At 34.7% G+C, this 24,469-nt stretch overlaps 1 protein-coding gene across 4 annotated transcripts in view; it reads right to left on the bottom strand.

Moving 5' to 3' along the window:
• The window catches only part of TSC22D1 (TSC22 domain family member 1), a 130,990-nt gene that overhangs the window by 87,551 nt on the left and 18,970 nt on the right, over window positions 1-24,469 (bottom strand). Inside the window, exons 2-3 of one of the 4 annotated variants that reach the window (XR_009530266.1) lie at window positions 10,566-10,736; window positions 8,251-9,734 (exon numbers count right to left, since the gene is read on the bottom strand). The exons of 1 other annotated variant lie outside the window; for it this stretch is intronic. The gene's annotated coding sequence lies outside the window, so the exon portion shown is untranslated. Of the gene's footprint in view, window positions 1-8,250; window positions 9,735-10,565; window positions 10,737-24,469 lie in introns of those variants that run through there. 2 more of the 4 variants (XR_009530265.1, XM_060079613.1) reach the window with 2 other exon arrangements.

The raw sequence follows: 24,469 nt of genomic DNA, 5'->3' as shown, positions 1-24,469 counted from the left end.
GATAACTTAGGTGAAATGGACCAATTCCTTAAAAGATACAATCTACCAAAACTTACACAAGAAACAAACTGAAAAGGCTTATATCTATTAAAGAAACTGAATCGACAATTAATAACCTTCCCTAGCAGAAAGTACAAAGCACAGATGGTTTCACTGATGATTCTACCAAATGTTAAATAAAATGACACCAATTGTCTACAATCTCTTTCAGAAAATAGAAACGAGAACGATTCCTTACTCATTCTATGAGGCAAGTCTAATATCAAAATCAAACAAAGACATTACAAGAGAGAAAAATTACAGACCAGTGTCCCATTAACCTTGATACAAAAATCCTTCACAAAATATCAAGAAATTGAATGCAATAATATGTAAAAAGAATTATACATGGGCTTCCCTGGTGGCACAGTTGTTAAGAATCCGCCTGCCAATGCAGGGGACATGGGTTTGAGCCCTGGGCCGGGAATATCCCACATGCCATGGAGCAACTAAGCCTGTGCGCCACAACTACTGAGCCTGCTCTCTAGAGCCCGGGTGACACAACTACTGAGCTCACGTGCCACAAATACTGAAGCCCGTGAGCCTAGAGCTCGTGCTCCGCAACAAGAGAAGCCACCGCTATGAGAAGCCTGCACACTACAATGAAGAGTAGCCCCTGCTCACCGCAACCAGAGAAAGCCTGCGCTCAGCAACAAAGACCCAACAGAGCCAAAAAAGTAATTTAATTAATTAATTTAAAAAGAAAAAAATAATTATACACCATGGCCAAGTTCCATTTATCCTACATATGTAAAGCTGATTTAGTATTTAAAAATCAATTAGACTCATTAACAACTAAAGAAAAAACACAATCATATCAATATATACAGAAAAAGCATTTGACAAAAGCCAACACCAGTTCATGATTTTAAAAAAACCACACAGGGCTTCCCTGGTGGTGCAGTGGTTGAGAGTCCACCTGCCGATGCAGGGGACATGGGTTCGCGCCCCGGTCTGGGAAGATCCCACATGCCGCGGAGCGGCTGGGCCCGTGAGCCATGGCCGCTGGGCCTGCGCGTCCGGAGCCTGTGCTCCGCAATGGGAGAGGCCACAGCAGTGAGAGGCCCGCGTACCACAAAAAAAAAAAAAAAAAAAAAACTCACAAACAAAAAACCTTTGAGGAACCAGAACTAGAGAACTTCCTTAATGTGATAAAGAATATCTACAAAAAACCTACAGCTAACATCATACGTATTGGTGAGAAACTAGATGCTTTCCAGCCAATATCATGAACAAGACAAGCAAGTCCCCTCTCACCATTCGTATTCAACATTGTTGTGGGAAGTCCTAGCCAAAGCAATAAGCAAAGGAAGTGAAAGGTATAAAGACTGAGAAGGAAAACATAAAACTGTCCTTGTTTCCAGAAGACATGACTGTGGATACCCAAAGTCCCTAAAGCAAGGAAAAAATACTGCAATTAGTAGGCAACTATAGCAAGGTTGCAAGATACAGGTAAAGTCAATTGTTTTCCCTATATATCAGCAATGAACAACTGGAATTTAAAATACACCATTTGCACTAGCACCAAAAAAAAAAAAATATATACTTAGGTATAAATCTAAGAAAATGAGTCTATGTGAGGAAAAACTACAAAATGCTGATGAAAAATCAAAAAGATCTAAATAAATGGAGAGTAACTGCATGTTCATAGATAGGAAGACTAAATATGGTTAGATGTCTGTTCTTCCCAACTTGATCTTTAGATCCAATGCAATCCCAATAAAAACCCCAGCAAGTCATTTGTGGACAAACTGATTCTAAAGTCTATATGAAAAGGTAGAAGACCTAGAATAGTAGGCACAATACTGAAGAACAAAGTTAGAAGTTTGACACCCAATTTTAAGACATACCAAAAAACTATATTCAACACAGTGTAGTATCAGCAAAAGAACAGACCAATAGAATGGAATAAAGAGCCCAGAAATAGATCCATACAAATATAGTCAACTGATCTTTGAAAAAGGAGCAAAGAAAATTCAAAGGAAAAAGGACAGTCTTTTCCTAAACACTGGCCTTACACCTTTCACAAAAGTTAACTCAATGGATCACAGGCCTAAAGGTAAAACTCAAAACTGTAAAACTTCCTGAAGATAACATAGGAGAAAATCTAGGTCACTATGGGTTTGACAATGAGTTCTTAGATACAGCACTAAAAGTACAAAAAAGAAAAAAGAAAAAAATTAAAGAAAAAAATTGATGAAGTTGGCTTCATTAAAATTTAAAACTTCTGCTAAGAGACTGTTAAGAGAATGAAGACAAGCCACAGACTAGGGGAAAACACTTGCAAAACACTTATCTGGTATAGGACTGATATCCAAAACATTCAAAAAACTTTTAAAACTCAACAAAAAGAGAACATTTTTAAATGGGCAAAAGATCTGAAAAGACACCTCACTGAAGAGGATATACAGATGGAAAATAGTATCATTAGAGAACTGCAAATAAAACATAAGACGCAACTATACACCTATCAGTGGGACTACCATCCAAAACACTGACACCACCATACGCCTGCAAGGAGATAGGACAACAGGAACTCTGGTTCATTGCTGGTGGGAAGGCAAAATAGTCCAGCCACTTTGGAAGACAGCTGGGCATTGTTCACAAAGCTAAGCATAGGCTTTACTGTAAGATCCAGCAATTTCACCACTAGGTATTTTTCCAAATGAGTTGAAATCTGTCCTCCAAACACCTACATATAAATGTTTATAGCAACTTTGTTCATAAGTGCCAAAAAGTGGAAGCAATCAAGATGTCCTTCAAAGATGAATGGATAAACAAACTGTGGTAAATCTATACGATGGAATACCATTCAGTAATGAAAAGAAATATGTTATCAAGTCACAAAAAGACATTGTATATCGCTAAATGAAGGAAACCAGGCTGAGAAGGCTAAAAACAAAACCACAGATTGCCAGAGGTGGGGAGGGGCGGGAAGGGAAGGATGAGTATAGGTGGAACACCATTTGTAGGCAGGTGAAACTATTCTGTATGACACTATAGTTATGATACGAGACATTATGTATATGGCAAAACCTGTAGAACTGTATGACACGAATGAACCCTAATGTAAACTATGGATTTCAACTAATAATGATGCATCAGTATTCGTTCATTAATTGTAACAAAATACACCACACAAGATGTCAACAACAGAGCGAACTATGGTAAGGAAAATTGTATAAATGGGGGGGTAGGGGGAGGACTGTACTTTCTGGTCGGTTTTTCTGTAAAACTAAAACTACTCTAAAACAATGCATACTAAATCAAAAATCCCTTTTACCTACTTTAAACACTGAGGTTCTATGTGAAATTTTCCTGAGAATATGCATTCTTTTTGGCAAAGATATTTGACAATGGTGTGATAGAATTCTTTAGATTTTGATAAATCATCTTTTAAATGCCATTTTTGTTGCTTACGTGCCCTTGGGCAGGTGTTGTAACCTCTGAGTTTCAGTATCTTTGTGTGTAAAATAAAAAATTACCTTTCTCATAGGTCAACTGGATCTAATTAGATAAATATATGTAAAGCACCTAGCAAAAGCTGCACAGAGTAGGCATGTAAATGGTTGTTCTTTTCTTTCTCCCTCATTTGTCCCCCAGTTCTAACTCAGTTAAGGTAGAACACAACCTGTCTCAAACCAGTATTTCTCAAAGGTATGCATACCCTAAAGGTACATGAAACCATTAAATAAATACCTTGTGTCTTCCTGGAGCTCAATTTAAAATTTTGGGGAAAAAAGCTATTTAACTGGTAACTTAAAACACTGTTATACCAAAACAACGTTGCTTGAGTATTTGCACTATATTTCAAGAAGCAACATAAGACTGTGCTTTCATTACAATTTTGGTCACTCTCTGACTTCCAGGACCACTTCTCCACCATCTTCAGCTGTTTGGGGTGTATCTCAAACTTCTCCACTGAAGCACTGACTTTCCTTTCTAATTTTAATTATGCGACTAAACACAAGTTCATTTTCTTCTCACTGTCAGTGCCGTGTCAACAGTTTAGCTCCAAAGGGCCTGGCTCCTCTTTAATTACTAAGGACAACCTGAAAAATAACATTTTACATTACACAAGCCATTTAATATGGAATTTATAGTTATGTGAGTCAGAATTAAACAATAATTGAAATGAAGGTGGTACTTTTTTGATTGCTTTCTCAAGGTCTTAGCTATTACCTTGAGCCAATTTTTTTCTTTTCTTCTGAACTGTGCACATTAGTCTGTACTGGCCTAATTTTTTGAAACAAAATTTTTGCATATCACTATGTAACTCTTTTGTCCAAGAAAATCTCGTAAAATTAAGCACCTGACTGGCTAAATACATAAGGATAAACAAAATGGTATGAGTCACGGGGCTAAACACAGGCTGAGCGTGTACTGTGTTGGTTCAGTGTCACACATTAAGAATAATAATAAACTGAAGCATATTCAGAGATCTACAAAACTCTTAAGGATTTCAAATCCATGCTACATGAGTAAGAGCAAAAAAAAAAAAAAATGGAGGTGTGCTTAATCTGTAGTGGGGGGCAGGAAACTTGCACTTGGAATTGATGGAGTATAACAGCCATCTTAAGATACCTGAAGGCTATCATATTGGAAGGGCATCAGACTCGCTCTATGTTGCCCAGAACTAGGACTAACATGATGAGGCAATAAAGTACAGTTAAGTATAGATCTCTGAGCCTGGAGTCAAAAGAGACTTGAATCCTACAGCAGACCTTTAATAAACTATGTGATATTAGAAATACATGTATTGTTCCCAGATATCAATTATCTTGTATGTAAAATTTTACGTATTTTATTTTACAGATAAGAATGCTAACCAAGCTAATTTCTAAGGTAATTTTCAAATAAAAAATGACATGGAAGCATATTCTGGGTCAACTTCTTACCATCAGAGCATCCCTGAACGTGGAATCAGCTACCTCACTGATGTAGTGGGTGCTGTCACTAGATCATAGCAATATGATCATTTGCTCTGCATAAAGGCAAATGCAGAATAGACAGCAAACTATTTTAAATAAAAGCCAAATGTCCACGAGCTGATGTCCTTATAAAAAGAATCAAAAAGACAGGATGGAAGCTTACTGTGTTTTCTATATTGCCAACTACTGAGTAAATTATACTAGTAATGTAATTCTAGAAAAAAATTCTAAATCATTTTTTAGCTCACCTGTACTGAATACTGCATTTTCCTTTGTTTCTGGATATACTACATATTATGCTAACACTTGATTCTTTGAACCTACTTAATATACCTTACAGAATAACAGTATAACTTTCTTGTGTGAACAATTTTATATACTAGCCAACAATATTATTTCTTAATCCTTAATATAACAGATTCCCGAATTACAGTGTAAGTGAATGTTTATAAAACTCTAATTTCTCAAACCGAAGTTAAAATTACTCAGTACAGCTACTGTTTTCTAAATTCTAGGTTTCATTTAATAGAAACAGGCATACACAGCAAACATGAAGCCAGGCAAAATAACCTCAAAGAATCTGTACTCAACTTTCCATTCAAAGTACAATATTTTAACAGTTCTCAGGGCTTAAGGAATACTAAATTAAATATGGATCATAAACATTAAGAGAGCAAGGGTAGGAGATGCCATGGAGTATATTCAGGCCAGGTACCAAAAGGGTACAATGTCTGCAGATATTTGTTTCTAAATGCACTCCAAAGTCATACAAAAACAAATTTGTGGTTTATCCATTGCTCTTCTCTGGGAGAGATTTTTTTTTTTTTTTTTTTTTTTTTTTTTTTGCGGTGCGCGGGCCTCTCACTGCTGTGGCCTCTCCCGTTGCGGAGCACAGGCTCCAGACGCGCAGACTCAGCAGTCATGGCTCACGGGCCCAGACGCTCCGCGGCATGTGGGATCTTCCCAGACCGTGGCACGAACCCGTGTCCCCTGCATCGGCAGGCGGACTCCCAACCACTGCGCCACCAGGGAAGCCCTCTGGGAGAGATTTTTAAGAAAAATTATTTTCCTAATTCTACATCTGTCTGTAAATCAAAGGATATCTGTTGTAGTTTACTTTATCATCAGACATTGCACTGAACACATTTTGAACATTTTTCTACCTATTCCATACCTTACCTCTTCAGTAGAGATCCCTTTGATCGTAATTCCTGAAAACTCCGATGCACCCGTCATAGTTCCCTAACGTTTTTTTTTACTGCAGTGATCTAATTACCTTAGATGCACATTTAGTGGGGAAAAACTTTAAAGAGCACCTATGTGCTTATTTTGGAAACACAAATCTTTCGTATTTCAGGACTACGTTAATGTGAATTTTTTTAAATGGGAAATAAAAATACCTGAATTTTAAAAAATCAAGAAATCGCTTAGGACATCTAGGCACTGACATTTTGCTCAATTGTTTCAATACAGCAAAATACAGTAAGATCTGTGCACATATTTACAATAAGCTACAAGGTCAGTACCACACTGCTTATGTTACATTTACCTTTTTTAAAACAGAAGCTATGTTAAAAAAAAAAAAAAAACTGTTTCTTCACTAAAGAACAAAACAAAACTTTTTCCTATAGCGAATCCCATGAATCATGGTGAAACAATAAGCCTACGTTCTTACACCTCGGAGATAAAGCCATGTTCAACATTCTGTAATGTTTTTATTTTGAAGCTATTGACAGTGTAGGGAAAAGTCCATGTAATGAAAATTATTTAAAACTCTAATTTCACCATTACTTTTACAATATGTTTGAAATTTCCAGTGCAAGATTTTTATTTAACCCCCAACCCTACCCTTCTATACACATATAGTTAAGGCTTATAAATTTTTTTGTATTCAAGGAAAATACAGCCTTCCATCTTCCATAGAAATACATTATTTTATCTGTAAACCTTTTAATAGCTTTAAATCTAAAAACAAAATTTTATCCACACAATCTTTACTCATCTTTCCCAAACTTACCAGATTAATAAAGCCAAGAATTTTAGCTCCTCTCCCACTCCCCCCAAATACAGTAGCTATTCTAAATCATAATTTCCTTTTATAATTCTCATTTTTCAGAGTATAATTTCTTCAGGGAGCCAAGTTCTTTCATTTTAATCCACAAATTGTCATTAATCAAACTTTTATTTCTTGCCTAGGACCCTATCATAAGGTTCATTTTTAATTTTAGGAGTCCACTTCTTATGAGTTTTCTTCAAATAAAAAGGGAAATCTCCTCTTGCTTCTAGCAGACTCTGCATAGGAAAGGTAAATTGTTCCAGTGGCTTTGATTAAGTTTATGTAGATATAAATAAAGACAAGAATCATTAAAACCCAATTTTATCCTTTTCCATGTTGTTTTGATAAGGTTAAAAGCAAGAGACTCTAAGATTTCCCCTTCTACAATTATTTGTTCAAGGAGAATATTAAAATATAAAACATTTTCTTCTCCTATTAACAGCACCCACAAATTGGGTAGTTCTCCAATCAGCCATTATTTTCAAATATTCTTTTTCTGAATAGAGGAACTGTCTTTTGTATGCTATATTATAAGGGTCTTTGTTTATCAAGATCTCACTTTAAAAGACGTGACCATATTACTCCTGATATTGACGATATTAACTCAAGAGTTTTAATGGTTTGCAAAATTGGCATACAAAAACGGCATCTAAAAAAATCCAATTCTGGAAACAAAGCTAAGATGAAGCTAATCAGGAAAATGCAAAAATAGACTAAATAGATCACCTATTTCCTACATTTGGCACTGGGTGACCCAATGAGAATCATTTTAATTCAATAGTTTAAAATAATTTTTTTTCTCAAAAAAGTTTAACATATACAAGGATAGGATATATATTCAGAAATACTCAGAGGAAGACACATAAAATTAAAATACACTTAAAAATACTGTTGTAGTTTCCATTTTCTACTCCTGAAAGAAAAATAAGCCATTTATCAGTAAGTGCATTTTTTTATGGAGAAAATATTTATTAGTTTTTCAAATGATCACATAATACAAATATTACACAATTAGTCATTCTAGAAAAAAATTAGCTTATAGTAATATCCATAAAATAAACACTGAAAAATATAGGATTGCATATTGTGACACGAAATATTTAAAAATCTGAAAGGAAAATGTATCAAAATAAAAGTTTAAACACATCAGTTCACATTAATATACATAAAGTTTCACTTTTAAATAGCTTTTAGTGGCATGAGATGAATAGAAATGCACTTACATTTCTTTTGCACACTTTAAGGAACAAAGCTAAAATTTAATCAAAGCATGAGATTAATGGGATTAAGAGTTTAAATCACTTCTTCAAAACTGAAACAAAAGGCTAATAACCTCACAGGCCATAAGCTCATTTGTACTGTGGTTCAAAGAGTTCAACTAAATTTCCAAGCAAATCTCACTTTCAGTTCCCTAAGTTCTTTCTAAAATGTTGAGTGAGTAGTTGTTTTTTCATTTATATGTGTTTGTAACAACTATCTTATTAACTTTTAACAAAAACAAATCAAGAGTAAAAAGCTGTAATTGTTTATGGGAATTCAGAGCTCTCTAGGGAAGTTTTAGCTCAAATTGATCTTTTAAACTTACTTTTAAGTACTGTACATACAAAAGTTTATTTATAATAAATGAGGGGAAAACAGGTCTCACAAATAGCGGAGAAAGACTAAAGGCCAGGTTATAATCTAGCAAATGTGGTTTCCAAAACCTTTAAATTTCCTAAGACATTTAGATGCTTCCATATTATTATCTCTAGAATTTCTATTCTTAAAATTTATACCAAATAAAACAAACTGGCAGCATTGCATAACTTTTAAAAACTTCTTTAACAGCTTTTGACTGACCAGTTAAATAGATACCAAAAAGAGAAATAAAACATTTTGATCACTACTGCCATCAATTTATCGACAGTTTGGATAACTATCTTGCAACACTTATTCACACATAGAAGCTTATCCTACTACTACTAATTGCTTTTGCTCTATAAAATACCTCTTTTTTTCAGTATCATTCAACTTTAGAATGCCTGCAATGCAGAACAATACCTCAAGTTTAACAGGTATTTACTACTTTAGAAGACTGAACTCAAAGACGTCTCTACTCCTATACTGGAATCTTTGTTGATTTGACAAATAAGAATAAGGCTCAAGACTAGAAAAAGTTTAAAAAGTGCATCCTAACATTAAAAGTAATTTGGGAATAATTAAGAAGTTCACCCTTTATATTTCCTAGTTCCTTTCAGTGTCAGGCAACAAAAGACAGTTTCATTAAGTTTTTTGGATCTCCCAGACTACTAAAAAATAAAAAGTTTGCCTGCTTCATTAAGGTGATTTTCAATCCCACAAATCTTTTAAGTGAAACAGATACAGAGAGCTGCTTTTTAAAGAAAGGTGTCTCTCATGCTTCCTCTATTTCAGTCTTCTGAATAAAAAGGAATTATTTTCATGGCCATGTAAAATTCCAATCTGAAAAAATTATGTCATTATTTGAGCCTTTCCGTTTCCAGACCAAGAGTACACCAGAGTAAATCTTAAAGTTTATCAATGACAAGATCAGGTGGCTCTCTCATCCTTGTGTCTTCTAGACATAATGCATGGCTCCGTTCACTGCCTTCCAAACTGCAGCTGCTGCATGTGTGACAGATATCATCCATGAAGGCTCTGCTAGAAGAGTTCCTTTTGCTGAAGTATGATGTTTACCAGTTGAAAGAAATCTGGGCAATTAGAGAACAAATAAACCGGTCTCCCATTATCAAGATACCTGGAGTCACAGAAGGGATCCAGCGAGGAGAAATGAAAACCTGCCAAAGGCACCAACTTCACATTCTACCCACTGTAGGTGATAAGAACTTCCTGGGATCAAATCCTACCCTTGGCATCAAAGAAACTAAGAGAAAACCATCTTAATGCCATGGGGAAAATCTAGGAAAAGGCTCTTTTGCCTTGTTATATCCTGAAACTCATATTCAGTCATATGTATCTTATTAAAGAATGAAGCCTAGACTTGACAGTAAAACCATAATGGTACTATCATTGCATCTTGTTTAAAGATCTACTTAATTTGAAGTCCTAAAGTTCGAGGTAGGAAAAAGACCAAAAAGTTCTCACTAACAGGGTAGGATAACACCTGGACATCAGACTGTGTAAATTAGGAGAATTCAGATGCCCAGCTTGCCCAAAGACGAAATAAAGAAACTTCTTAAATACTGGAATAAAAAAGAGCACTTAGAAGTACACTAATACCAGTAAAGGCTAAAATGGGCAAATATTTCCTTTTAAAAATTCCTGTGGACTACACAGGCATTCATCACCAAATCAAGTGCCCCCAAATCACCCACTGCTTTAATTATCTGGAGAGAAAAATAAAATAAATTTTAGGTCTCTTTTCTGAATGGGCACTAGTTAGCATTCTTAGAAAAACAAACAGATTGCAGCCCCGCTTGGTTCTTATATGAACCCAAGGAGTTTAACAGTAGAATTAAATGGGCAATGGAAGGACACTCCAATCTATAAATAAACCCAAGTAAATAATGGAAAGCACCCACTTGTTTATTATCCTTTCCCAACTCTCTCCAGAAGCTGGATATTCTGCCTCCAAGGGTTCAGTGGAGAAAATGGACCCCTGACGTCAAAAGCTCTCCGTGGTCTTGGCTGTATCTGTGGTTCTAGGATCACTCCTTGCACCTCTGGTAGGAGAGAAGCACTGAAATAGAGAGCTGAATATAGATTTAAGAAAAAATTCTTATTAAGAAATTACATTCTCCGGTCATTTGAGCTTGTAATGACTTATCCTCAGGATAAAAAGGAGCTACATTTGGGCATACCTTCCTTAGTGCCTTCTTAATTTGAATTTTAGAAGTCTGTCACCACACATGATTCATTCCTCAGTAACTATTAAGAAGGGACCTATCTTGGTCTAAGCTGTAACACGTTCTGTGACAAACCACTCAACTTCAAGTGGAAGACCAAATCAAAAAATGATAAATTAGGACTGGAAAACAAGATCAGTTGTTTCCAAGGGACAGGGAAAGGCACTAGACCTCAGATATATCAAGGAAGTCCCAATTAATTCTTCTGTCAAAGAGAAGAAGACGGATTGAAAAGTAGAAACAGAATAATCAAGCATATTAACAGGAACACCACTAAACCTTGGGAATTGTCTAAGAAGCTGAATTTGTTCTCAGTGTTTAAGTTTTCAGTAACTTAAAGAATTAATCAGACTACAGTCCCATATTATAGCAATATAAAACTAAACCTGAATTTTATCAAGCTATGACTACTGTCACTGAAAAAGATTTATTCTTCAAGCACTCATATTTAAAAGCGGGAGGGCAGAATTGTGGATACAGGCAATACAGACTAAAAATCTTTTTCAAACACACGATCATTTGGTTTTGGGTCAAGAAGGACTAGGAAATAATCATTAATGGCTACAATGCAGAAATTAAAGCAGTGAGATATACCCAAATAATAGATGATGATAAAGATACTGGAAAATAGTTTACTTTATTATAGAAATTAGGTAACTAAGAGAAGGAAGTTCAAGGGACACAGCAGCTGAGCAAGGAAAAGCTGAAAGGAGAATAAGACAGACAGATAGGTATTTAAAGTTATAGGGACTGCAGGATAAATTTTAACAGTAGAAAACATCAATTATACTTTGTGGTACAGAGTGATATGTGAGTATTAAATTTCAGATCTTACTCTAAACAGAAGGGTGCTGCGTATTCCTGCTGGATGGAACACAGGCAGTCACACTATCTGACTTCAGGGACATGTTACATTTTGGGATAAGTTAAGAAAAAACGCTATCAAGTAATCTCTCTCTCACACCACCTGGTCATCACAAGGGTTCCTTACCTGTCAGTGGAACGAGGACTGTGCTCTCCTGTTCTCTACCAATCCACCAACAAAGGTTAGAGTCTCAGCACTAAGAAGGTGGCAACCAACCAAAGTTAGTTTTTAATGCCTTCATTTCCTCCTGGCTCTGCCGGCCAGTTTGGAAATATGCCAGCAGCTGAAAAGGAATGGTTATTCCATTATCTAACAACAGTTAGACTAAATGTTTTTTTTTTTAAGCCTGAAGATGAAGGAATGAGCTAATAACCCTTCTGTACTTTAGGAATATATATTCAAGTCTCTACAAGTGAAAAATGTAAACAGTTTGGACTAAGAAAAGAAAACCTACAAATTTAAGCATCAAACCTGTAATTTCCAGAATTTAAAGAAAGAAATGAAAAAACAAATCTAAAGAAGTCAAAGGGGTGAAACTGCCATCTAACATGAGGTATCAAATAAATAACGACAAAAGTTATGAGCCTATGTGGCAGTTATTTTCTATTATAAGTTTCCAATAGATTTTAAATCCTGAAGTCTTTAGACAGTATTCTACAGTATAATCACATTGAGGAGGAACCTGAGGGACGACAAGAGGAAAGGAACACAAAAAGAAAAAGAGCTGAATACTGAATATCTCAAGAAACACAATCTAACCAGGTATTTGCAAGGGTCCAAAAATCACAAATAGAATAGCAAAGTATTCCACAGCTGGAGTTCTTAAGAGGTGGCTTTTTAACAGATGAGAAAGAGCTTAAAATCGATACATCAGAGCTATTTATTTTCATTGGACCTATACAGTGGAAACAGGTGCTACAAAAGTGCTTTCAAAATTATTAAACAATCATCCTCCAGCCTTTTCTAATCAATTTCCTTGACAAATCATTCTTTTTCATATCTAATAATATTTCAATATAAACCGTGAAAATTTTAAAGACTCCCAAATGAACGAGATCTAAGTAAAACTTAACTACTTTGATTAAGATACAGTTTAAACTATATTCAGAAACTATAAATAAGATATGATTTTCCAACTTTCCCAGTTTTCCTTCATTTCTTAAATACTAATTAGTAACAATATATCTGATTGAAAATACAGGCAAAAGGGGGAGCATTCCATTATGGAACAGAATTACTTGGTAATTTAAATTCAGAAGCCCACTTCACTTTGAAAATGAAAAACAACTCCCAAGAAATCATATCTTGCTCAGATTAATAATGGTCTAAGTTTACAATTTCTCCTTCAGTAGGAGCTCCAAACCCTTGACTTATTTACCAAACCCCACAGAGTATATAAATTAAAAATGCAACAAACTTAGATTTAAAAAAAAAAAAAAAGTTCTTAGGTTAGGTTATAGGGTAAGTTAAATATGAGAGTTGGCTGAAGAAATAATAGATCCACTTATAAACTTCTCCCAAGTCAGATTACTTTCAGGATATAACTTCTTTGCTTTGCCTGAAGTATGCCAAAACTTGTGGATTCAACATATTCATACTCAAAAAAAGTTAAACAAATTTCCCTAAATAGAAATTATTTTGAATCATTGAGGACAGCTGCATCTCCCTTGCTTCAGAAGTTAATAATCTATGAAGACTGTGGATTAGACAGTGTATCATATCACTTATGTAGAAAAATGTAAAGGCACTTTCAAAATGAGATCATTATTCAAACAAGAAAGGACAGCCTTTGCAAGACTACTACTGATGGAGGCTCACAAGAATGGCATAGTAGGACCTACCCTAATTCTGTTTCAGTATACAGCATTCTTCTATGTCATGTTTCAAGAGGGAAAAAAGAAATTACTCCACTGCAGGGCTTGCATTTCAACCACTAAAGAAGAAATTCCAAACCAAAGCTAATAAAATCAGCAATGCTGAAATGCCACAAAGGAACTCAAACAAGGTGTTAGAAGGTCTATTCATCTACGATTTTAATATTTTCCATTAACACTTAAAAGTTTAAAGATTCTTACTGAAAATCAAGTCACATTCAAATCAGAAACAATCTAAGTATTTTATATATAAATACCACTCTGAGAAATTCTCCTGAAATGTACAAACTAAACTATTTGCGATATTTGTTCTCAATACTAAATTACTAAATGAGCATATACTGTTTATTACTTTTAAGCGTTTCTAATACCAATGAAAGAGGGAAAGCTACACCTGATCATTTTTAAGCAATGAAATAGAAGGTATGTAACACATTTCTACAAAGACTATGATTTCTATTCACTTGTGTTATAGAAGACCAATCTGAAGTCAAAATTATTAAATTATAGATTTACGGATTATTTATAAAACAAAACATTCTACTACTCTAAATTGGGAGCAGGACACAGTAATATCTTTTTCTTATTCATCTTTTATCATTCATTCTTACTAGTTGTAAGACACTTCTAAAAAGAATAAGAATTTCCCAAAAATCCTTCCAAGTGTCCAGATCAGCCCCAGCTCGCATTAAGAAGAAAATGAAAGAACAACCTTAAGAGAAGCAGTGAGTCTTTGCATCTCCAGCCCCTAGACTACACACTGAATTAACTAAATTCAGTAAACATTTTACAAATGAACGAAGTCTACTGGTCAAGAAACAAAAAGTAAGCAGAATTTTGTCAAGTGGCTGGTATCTAAAGTTAAACTTTCTTATCCTAAAGGAAATAAAAACTATCGAAAGTGTATTAGTTCCATGGATTCTCTTTTGGGGGTCATCAGCTTCTAGGATTAACTTCTAAATATGATCAGCAGAAACATCAAAGGTATTACCCTGAGGTGACACAAATTTTAGCTAAATTACAACACCCATTATAGATTTTCTAATGTTCTTTTCCAGACCTAAAATTAGTAAACAAACAAACAAACAAACAAAAAAAAAAAAAAAAAAAAACCAAACCGGATATTGCCAGAACATCCAATTTCAATTTTTCAATTTTAAAAAGTGAGAGATCTTGTCAAAAAGCAGACAAACAAAGCCCAGCTTGCTTAGAATTAGTTAGCCATGGTACTGTATTGACTCTGGAGGAAAAGGTTCTATCTAAACCAGAACCTTGTATATATTGTCAAACGAGATACACCTTATAAATATTTATAAACATAAGGAAGAAAGCCTGGAACTTTAAGGAATGCACAGCATGGAAAGCAATTACCTAACAGAGAAGAAAGTTGTAATGAAAGTGAAAAACCCTATTAGATTGTTTTAAGAAATCAATATCTAAACAAATTCCAAGATTTACCAATATATTTTCTCTTCATCCTTTTGGAAAAGATACTATCCTGAAATGTTACTGGGATTCAAGTTACTCCACTAGGTTTAAATGTCAAGTGTTTGTTAAAAGATAGAAAAGAGGGCCTCCCTGGTGGCGCAGTGGTTGAGAGTCCGCCTGCCGATGCAGGGGATACGGGTTCGTGCCCCGATCTGGGAAGATCCCACATGCCGCGGAGCGGCTGGGCCCGTGAGCCATGGCCGCTGGGCCTGCGCGTCCGGAGCCTGTGCTCCGCAACGGGAGAGGCCACGACAGTGAGAGGCCCGCATACCGCAAAAAGAAAAAAAAAAAAAAAAAAAGATAGAAAAGAAAAAAATAGCTAATCCAATTGTGTCCTCATGTTCCACGGACTATAAGATGAGGAAGTAAAACAGGTATAAAAAGAAAATGCACAATACATATTTAGAGTAGTTAATGCTCTATAGAATAAAAGATAAAAGGCAATCATAAAAATATATATCGATTATAAAAAAAATTCATAATCAAGTTGCCTTTAAAAAGGCAACTTCAGGGTCAAGATGACTAAACACAGAAACATTTAAATTGACCACTGCCTCCTTTGAATGAAAAAGGCTCCATTCTTTGAAACAAAGAAAACCTTAGTGAACTTAACTTTATGTTAAAATTAGTGGAAGTATTTTGAGAAACAGTATTTACATAGTCTTAAAATATCTCCCCAAATATACTTATTATTTACAAAGGGAAAAAGAGTAAATCAACAGTGTAGACACCTGGCAGTCACCTCCTTAATCAAATTATCTTTTATCGCCACCAGTAATGGGACAAATCGATATCATGTAACTCCTGATATAATGTACTGATATAACATCACTTCAATGGAATCTTTTCCAAAAATATATAATTCTCAATCTGACCATGAGAGAACATCAGACACACAAGTTAAGAAATATTCCAACTAGCTAGTACTCTTCAAAATTGTCAAGGTTACAAAAGGCAAAGAGAATGAAGAACTAGCCCAGATTGAAGGAGACTAAAGAGACATGACAATTAAGTACACTGTGAAATTCTACATAGGATCCTGGACCAAAAAAGGGTGATTTAATGGACAATGGTCAAAATGCAAATAAGCTTACAGATTGGTTAGTATTAATGTTAATTCCTGATTTCTGTATTTGTTCTATGAATATTAGGAAAAGCTGGGTAAAAGTATATGGGAACTCTACGTACTATTTTCGCAATGTTTTGTTAAGTCTAAATTTATTTTTAAATAAAGTTAAAAATATATAACAAAAGGTTCTGAATAATGTGACATACCTATGGAATGTTCATTGAGAAGAAATATAAATCTACAATTTTTATTGATAGAAAGTTCACTCCGGATCTTTCTTTAAAAACTAATTCTAGTGGAAATGACAGACAGCATTATGTTCTGTACTAATATCAGAAAAGTAATCAGATGGTGACAGTCTTCCTTATGCTTTTTAATTTCTTTGATAAATAGTTCTCTATACAGAGAACTTTGATTCAGAAGAAAGTATGAGAGATCAAAAAATATCTTCTCTCCTACAAAGAGAAAAACTGAATTATGTTTATGTTAAACTAGCGTGGAAATTAACTTTAGAATAGAGTAAGTGGCTAAAAAACCAGAAGTCTTCAAATTTAAATTACCATGTATGTATACACACTACTACGTGCAAAATAGCTAGCTAGTGGGAACGTGCTGTATAGCACAGGGAGCTCAGCTCGATGCTCTGTGGTGACCTAGATGGGGGGGATTGGCGGGGGGGGAGGGGTCGGGGGTCCAACAGGGAGGGGATAGATCTGTACATATAGCTGATTCACACTGCTGTGCAGAAGAAACTAACACACCATTGTAAAGCAACTATACTCCAATAAAAAAATAAATTACCATGTATGAATTTTTATTCCTGCATAATAAAAATGGAAGGAATAAAAATTTCTGCTCATTTTCTTTAAAAACTTCCATAAGAAACAATGTATAGCACCATAAATATCCCTCTAACATTTTTTTGCTAAAAATCATATTATAAAACTCCCAAATAATATACCTTCACTTATAAAATCAGTTACAATATTCATAAACTTTTGTTTTATTTTGTTAACATTTGTTGAGAGCTTAGTATACGGCAATATATTACGCATTATATATATATATTGCTTCATTCGATCCTCACAATAACTCAATGACATATACAGTACAATCATCACAATTTTACAGATAAGGAAACTGAGGCACAAAGTAGTAAAGTAACTCGGCTAAGATCACACACCTAGTAGGCTGTCGAGCAGGAAACTGAAAACCAGTTTGTCTCCAAGATCCTCAGTTTTCACTAATTTTATACTTTTCCAAATCATATTATTTTGATTAACAATTATTTTCTTTCAAAATACTTAGTATATGATAAAATGCTAGAATAAATGTTTTAAGTAGAATTCTGAAATTCTCTCCTTCTATTTCATTTAAACATAGATCAGTTGACAGTTATTTGCTTTGCCATTTATATCAACCCAGGAAAGTTTGACAAGGCAATAAGAGCTAGAAATAAAATACAGCAAAATTCAATATCAGCAACATAAATATCTAGGAACAACAGATGTTTCTACTGAAACTGAAAGACCTGTATCTAAAACTTTTTCGAAAAGGTAATCCAAAATTCCTCTCATCTTTAAAGTATCTACAAAAAAGCAAAATGCAGAATTTTAATTTCTAGTTTATATGTCACATATCTATTGACCTGCCTAACAAATTATACAGGATACTCTCTTAAATGTATAAAAATCTCAATGAGTTTAATGAGTTCAATTACCTTAATGTACTTTAAAAATTATATAAAATTATATAATTTAAGTCATCATTTCTGTTATGAGCAGCATTAGAATAATGATCTAGCAATAACAAATTGGATTTTATTCTCTACTAATTCAGAGCTCAATTCTGCTACCCAGAGAACAGTCTTTAGTTTGTCACTGAGTGTATAATATTCGGTATGGACGTTGTAGTTGCCCTAAATTTTAATATATTTTAAAACTTATTTACATGGGATGGGGAGGGTGGGAGGGAGGGAGATGCATGAGGGAAGGGATGTGGGTACAGATGTATATGTATGACTGATTCACTTTGTTATAAAGCAGAAACTAATAAAAAAAAATCTAAAAAAAAAAATTATTTACAGATAGCTTTCACTATATCTACTCAAATCCTTCTGTACACAAAGACAAAATCAAAGGAAGGTCATTCCCTTCCTCGTCCCAACCTGAGTCTAATAAAAATCAATATAAATACACTCATCTCAAGGTAAGTATGATATCAGAAGCACTCAACGCTTTATACAAGAACAGGATGCTTTCAAATTCTTTATCAATAAAATGGGGTAGGCTTTTGAAAAGACAGGACAAATATCTCATTACAAATAACACCTTTAATCTACCCTATTCTAATTTATATAACTTGTCTGGCCATTGAGGCTACAGTGACCAAAAAAAGGCATAAGGCCAACACATCCATAAGTCTTAGAGGGAGGGCATCCTGAACTTCAGGGCCCACGTCAGTAAACCATCAGAAATTAAGAAAGCCTGTGTTTGTCAAATACTCATCAGGTAGTTAATATCTACACAGTAATGAAACTACAAACCAGAAAAATAAAAAATGCCTAACCTGATATGCTAGACTAAATTTAAATCCTGGAAAAAACCTTTAATCCTGGTATTTTACCAACCATTCACAGCTTGCGCAGCCGATGCTACTTTCCAAACGTTTTGTAAATAAGATTTTACAGTCACAATCCAGGTCCTGAAAAGGAAAATACTGCCAAAAAGAAAATGGTGAAAAGGTACGAAGGGAAAAGAAGATCACCACCATCAATAATCAACACTTTAAGAAATAGGATTTGATATAAACCAGATACATGAAGTTTAGTTCACACTGTATGGGCCATCCACACAACTCTGTAAAGCCATCACAGATCTTGGGTTAAGGCCTTGAAAGTACCACTGCTACCAGAACTCAAGTTGTCAGTTTAGCAAGTGAGAAAATGACAAATGTGGACATGCCTCCCCGAAGAAAGGAAATTCATGCATACTCCTTCACATGTTTTAACGAGGCACTCCTTTCAAGTTTACTCAGAACACCGGGTTATAGTGTTTCTGAGTAGGAAAAGCCTTTTTCCGTTCTTCCTTCCAAACTTGAATCGCATCTCTGATACTGCCGAATGCAGCTAAGTATTAATACTTTAAAAGTTCTGACTTCCTGCAGTTTTATGGTGGTGTGTCTTCAAAGACACGCCCAAAAGAGCCAAAAATACCTTAATCTACTAATACACCTTCAGGAACATCTCCAATATCCATTCTTTTCACCCCTTTGATAAATCCTTTTAGTCCCCAGAAGACTTCAGTTTTTCTCAGAATTTGACATCCCTTTCGGTACTCCTTTCTTATTCCATTGCTCAAATAAGTGTAACACAGGAAATGGATAAATGGGAGATAAGAATGTTTAATTGGCTCCTTTGTTAGCAATGTCAAGCTTTAACTCTAAAGCATAAGAAAAACAAAGTTAGTAAAATTTCTGTATTTTACTAATGAAAGCATAGAACAAATTCTTATTAGCTTCCCTATCTTTGAGTGTTTATGGAGTTAACTAGATTTCCCCCAGGAATATACTAAACTCATATGAAGGCCATCCCTAAAATCTGCAAACCATTCACAATGACAGGGCCAATTAAATGAGGCTGCAAATATGTCCGTGCTATACTTCTCAAAATATGTTCTTAAACTTCTGCCAGATGGTATATACTTGGTATATACTTTCACATGACAACAATTATATTTTTATTTCTAATATAAATCAAATACTTACAGAAAATAGGGTGGTATAGCAGAAAAAGAACTGTTCACATAGAATAATAAATGTAGAGATGGGATCCAGTTGAGGCCTGCCATCACTTGGCTATACGACCCAGAATATTTCTCACATTTAAAATGAAGCAGATCAATATTTCCCAAAGTGTATTCCAAAAAACACTAGGTCTACAGGACATTAATAGGTGCTATATGTTCAAAGGAGTTGGAGTCAATAAGTAAAACTGTCTCCCTTCTGCAGAATTTCTCAATCTTCAATAAACTAAAATGCAATGTCCATCTCCAAGATGTATATGTCAAAAAGCATTCCCCCAAATTCCTGGGCTCTAGAACTATTTTTTTTTTTTTAACTTGAAGAACTAGTATTACCGAAACACTAGTTTTGAAACTTTTAAATTAGATTTCAAAATCCAGTTCAATGAATCTTTGAAACTTAAAAACCAGGTACTGACTCATTGTCTTATTTAAAATAAACTGATTAACTCCATTCATTCTAAGGAGGTAAGTGTTCAGTCCCATATGGGACCGAGTATGGAACAGATGGTCTTCAGGGCATTATGCCTGTCTAAAACAATCTTTACAATGAAAGAGTTTCAGAATCATTTGATTAGGGAAATGGTTGCATTGTGGAGTATCACCAAACTGCTACATGACACTCCATTCCTTCTACATATTCCCTGCCCCCATTAAGAAAGAGGAAAGTGTGCTTTCTAACAACTTTTATTTCCGTAACTTTCAGAAGTTTGAAGCACTTCTCCAATAGTCAGATATAGTACTAGCCTCCTGGGATTCAGCAAAAGAATTAATCCCTGATGCTTCCATTATATATAATACATTCACTCCTCTCTTATGCATCTGGAATGGTGATACTATATACATTATTCTTAAGAGAACTGAGAAAGTAGTCACTCTTTTCCTGTAGGCATTAATTCTCTTATGGAGCCCAAGGTGAGAAAGGCTACAACCAAAAATGTCACAAAGGCACAGAATCACTTGTCTCGAAGGCTATAGTAGGGAGACAGTCTCTAAATATGTAGACAAGCTTTTAGTTTTAATTTACAGTGGGTAAGAAAGGAATGGAATCATTCTTATCCGGCACAATAAGAGAAGCCACCGTTTACAAAACTAAGAACTGAGCTAGGTGCATTACTTACTTTATCTCCTTTAATCCTCCCAACAACAGTGTTTAAGGACAGCTATCACTCCCATTTAACAGGTAAGGCAATTGGGCTTACAGGTACATTTACAAAGGTCATACAATGAAGAGGTAGCATAAACAAGATCAGCACCACATCTGATGCCAAGGCTAATGCTCATTAAACTCTACCTCATTATGCTCTATGCTCATTAGTCTACAGCCTAGATTAATCAACTTGTGTGAATAAAACAGCTGTCATGAGCATCACACAGAGAATAACTAAGCATAATATAACTTGGGATAATTTGGAAGATACATCAAGATCCTAGGATATTTCTTCAGGGTTCTAGATAAAACTCTTTAAGACCAAAATCATGACTTTTTTTCTTTGCATCCTTGGTACCTTTGCTCAGTGTTAACGTACGTAACAAGCATTTAATAAATATTTCTTAAATAAATAAACCATCACAATACCAAAAAAGAACAGAAATACTGTAAATGTAAAAAGCCTTCTGGGCTAACAGACAATGGCTTACCCAGTTTAGGTAACCTTTCTAAAATACTTTATATAGCTAGATTTACAGATGTAGGCAACGAAACTGTTTAATAAACTATGACTGTCACCAGATCCTCCTCTTTCCCTACCATCCCCTTTAATGGTCTTCTACTACCTTTCCATTTCTCTGTTTTTTTCTCCCCTATTCATGTTTTGAGCCTCTAACTCAGACCATTGGTATCGATGGCATTTAGGTCACATATTCATAAGCCCAAATATAACACAACTAGGTTTTTGTTAGGCCAATGTGTCTACTTGTTTTTGCTTTTGCATACTGGATCGATTTCGTAAAAAGCTAACTGAAGCTACTGGTAGATCCTCATGGGCTAAGAATCTGAATGTAACTGGAAACATAGCTAAACCTTTACATAAAGAAAAAACCCAAAGTGAGTCTGTTAGTTAGCCTATCCATTTCACAATGGTAACCGCACTTTAAAACATTCTCTCTTCAATGTGACCGCCTCATGGATTGGGAAGAGTGGCAGATTTAGGCTGTTGAAAGCATGTCAATAAGTAAAATGTCTAGAAATGCAATCAACTGTACAAGATGTGAAAATTACTGACTTTCAGCAGCTTTTGGCTATTTCATATTACTGGAAAGTAAAATTATGGAACATGTGAGTAAGATTTATACTACATTACTATTAAATGATTAATTAAGCTACTATATCCTTTAAGATAAATCTTTACTGTTAACTACAATTCAAAAAAAAATTCCAATTGCTTCTTTCTATAGTTCCAATGTTTGTAAATGAATCAGGAAAAATATAATAAAAATTAAGGAAAGCAGCTTTACTATAAAAACTTTGAATTAATACATAATACAATTGTCTTAGATTTAAAAAAATACACTTCCCCTTCTAGGTTAATGAGCGAAAAGACTAGATAAATCCTGTTTTTCAACTTAATATAAAAACCTTCATGTAAATTAGCATTTCCTTGTTCCAATAATAAGCATGTGATGTGAATATAAGCTGTAACTGTACAAAATTAAAGATGTGAGTCACAATGTGCTATTATGATTGAATTGATTAAAGTGAGTTTTCTACTTTAAAAAGTACTGTAATGTAATTTGATCACATGAAACAAACAAAAAAAATAACCTAAGTATCAACAGCTTATAACACTTAAAGCTCACTGAGACCAATGGAAGGCTACCAGTCTGATTTATTGAAATGTTCACATCATAAAACTATCTCTATATCAATTTATTATTCAGAAATTGGATGCCACTTAAGCAGATTTTCCTAATTAAAAGTTTATTCTTCAGCAAAAACTTGGAAAATTTAATCATTTTGAATAGAAAATGTATCAAGAAAAAGTAACTAAATTCAGATTGCGAGGACCATCATTAGGAACAGCAAGTCACTGTACCACTCTATAATGAGGAGCCAACGAGAAGTGTCTAAGGCCAAATGGCTCCATACTCGCAGGCTAAGGACTGTTTTTTATAGTTGTCCACTGTCACCTCTTGCTGCTTACCAGTGGGCCACGGCAACCTCCAAAATGCTTAAGAATACAGTCATTGCTCGGTATCCACAGGGAAATTGGTTCCAGGACCACCTGTGGATACCAAATCCACAGTAGTATCAATACTATTCGCCTTTCCCATCTGTGGATTCTGCATCCTCAGATTCACCCAACCAGAGAATGGTTGAATCCATGGACGGAGAAGCCACGGATACAGAGAGCCGTATCCGTGTACAAGAGTACAAGCTTTGGAATCAAATCACCTAGTAGAATACTAGCTCCATCACTTAGTAGTTATGTGACCAAGCTACCTGACAATATTTTACCCACAGTAATATATCAGCCAGTAATACACTGAAAGAAATCTTAGAATCATCTGTCGTATAATCCTCAGGTCCCCAATGAATTTATCATCAATTTTATACAAATTTACAAAAAAGAAGAGTTAAAGAGGTTGCTAATCCAAATATTATTTACCTTCAATAAGCATTAAATATACTTGTTCCTAAAAGGATTGGGATGCAGTTTCATGGTTTATTATTATGGGATTCAAGAATGGAGGCAGAAAACTAGTTACGATACCTAGTTTGGACTTACCCTACCTCCTCATTCTGGATCCACCCTTCCTCCCTGGAACCTCAAAATAGGTAAAATTCCTAATAATAAAATATATCCAGTGTACAAACATATAAATCCTGATGTCATATCAGAGAATAACTGGTAAATAATGTTTGGTAGATCCCCAAAGAGGAGAATAACACAATGAAGATAAAGAACAGCTTAGGAATCTGTCAAATCCCTTATTTCAAGATTCTATGATATTATGGAACATCCACCAAAGACAAGACATGGCACCATGCTTGACGCTGAAAGAGAAGTTAAGACAAACTGTACAGTGGTCAAGCCTTTTAAAACAGGAAGAGAAGGAAAGACCCAGACATGGGATGGCTCATTAGCACATGATCAGTGGACAGCACTATAGCCAAAACCAGGCATTCACTCAATTCGCCTCACCACGCTGCACCCAAAACAATACACTTGAAGAAACAAAAACCAAGCAAAAATGGTAACTACAAAGCAGGATTTTTCCAAAATAAATTGGCTAATATAATAAGTTTCACTGAATACCATCTTTCAAAAGTAATTTTTAGAACATGAGAGTATTTCCCTCAATAGAAAGAGAATCCTTGTCATTGTTGAAAATACCAAAACAAAACTGTCTAAAAGGACACAACCAAGCAAACAAAACTATATTAAGCATAAACAAAAACTTCCTTATGAAAGAAAGTAAGTGGTTTGGGTTATCCATTTCTAAAAAAAGAGATTAAAAACATCTGAAATGAGAAATCAGCT

This window comes from Mesoplodon densirostris, chromosome 17 (genome assembly GCF_025265405.1).
Source record: "Mesoplodon densirostris isolate mMesDen1 chromosome 17, mMesDen1 primary haplotype, whole genome shotgun sequence".
Taxonomy (NCBI): Eukaryota; Metazoa; Chordata; class Mammalia; order Artiodactyla; family Ziphiidae; genus Mesoplodon; species Mesoplodon densirostris.
This window is presented reverse-complemented; position numbering and strand designations above follow the sequence as displayed.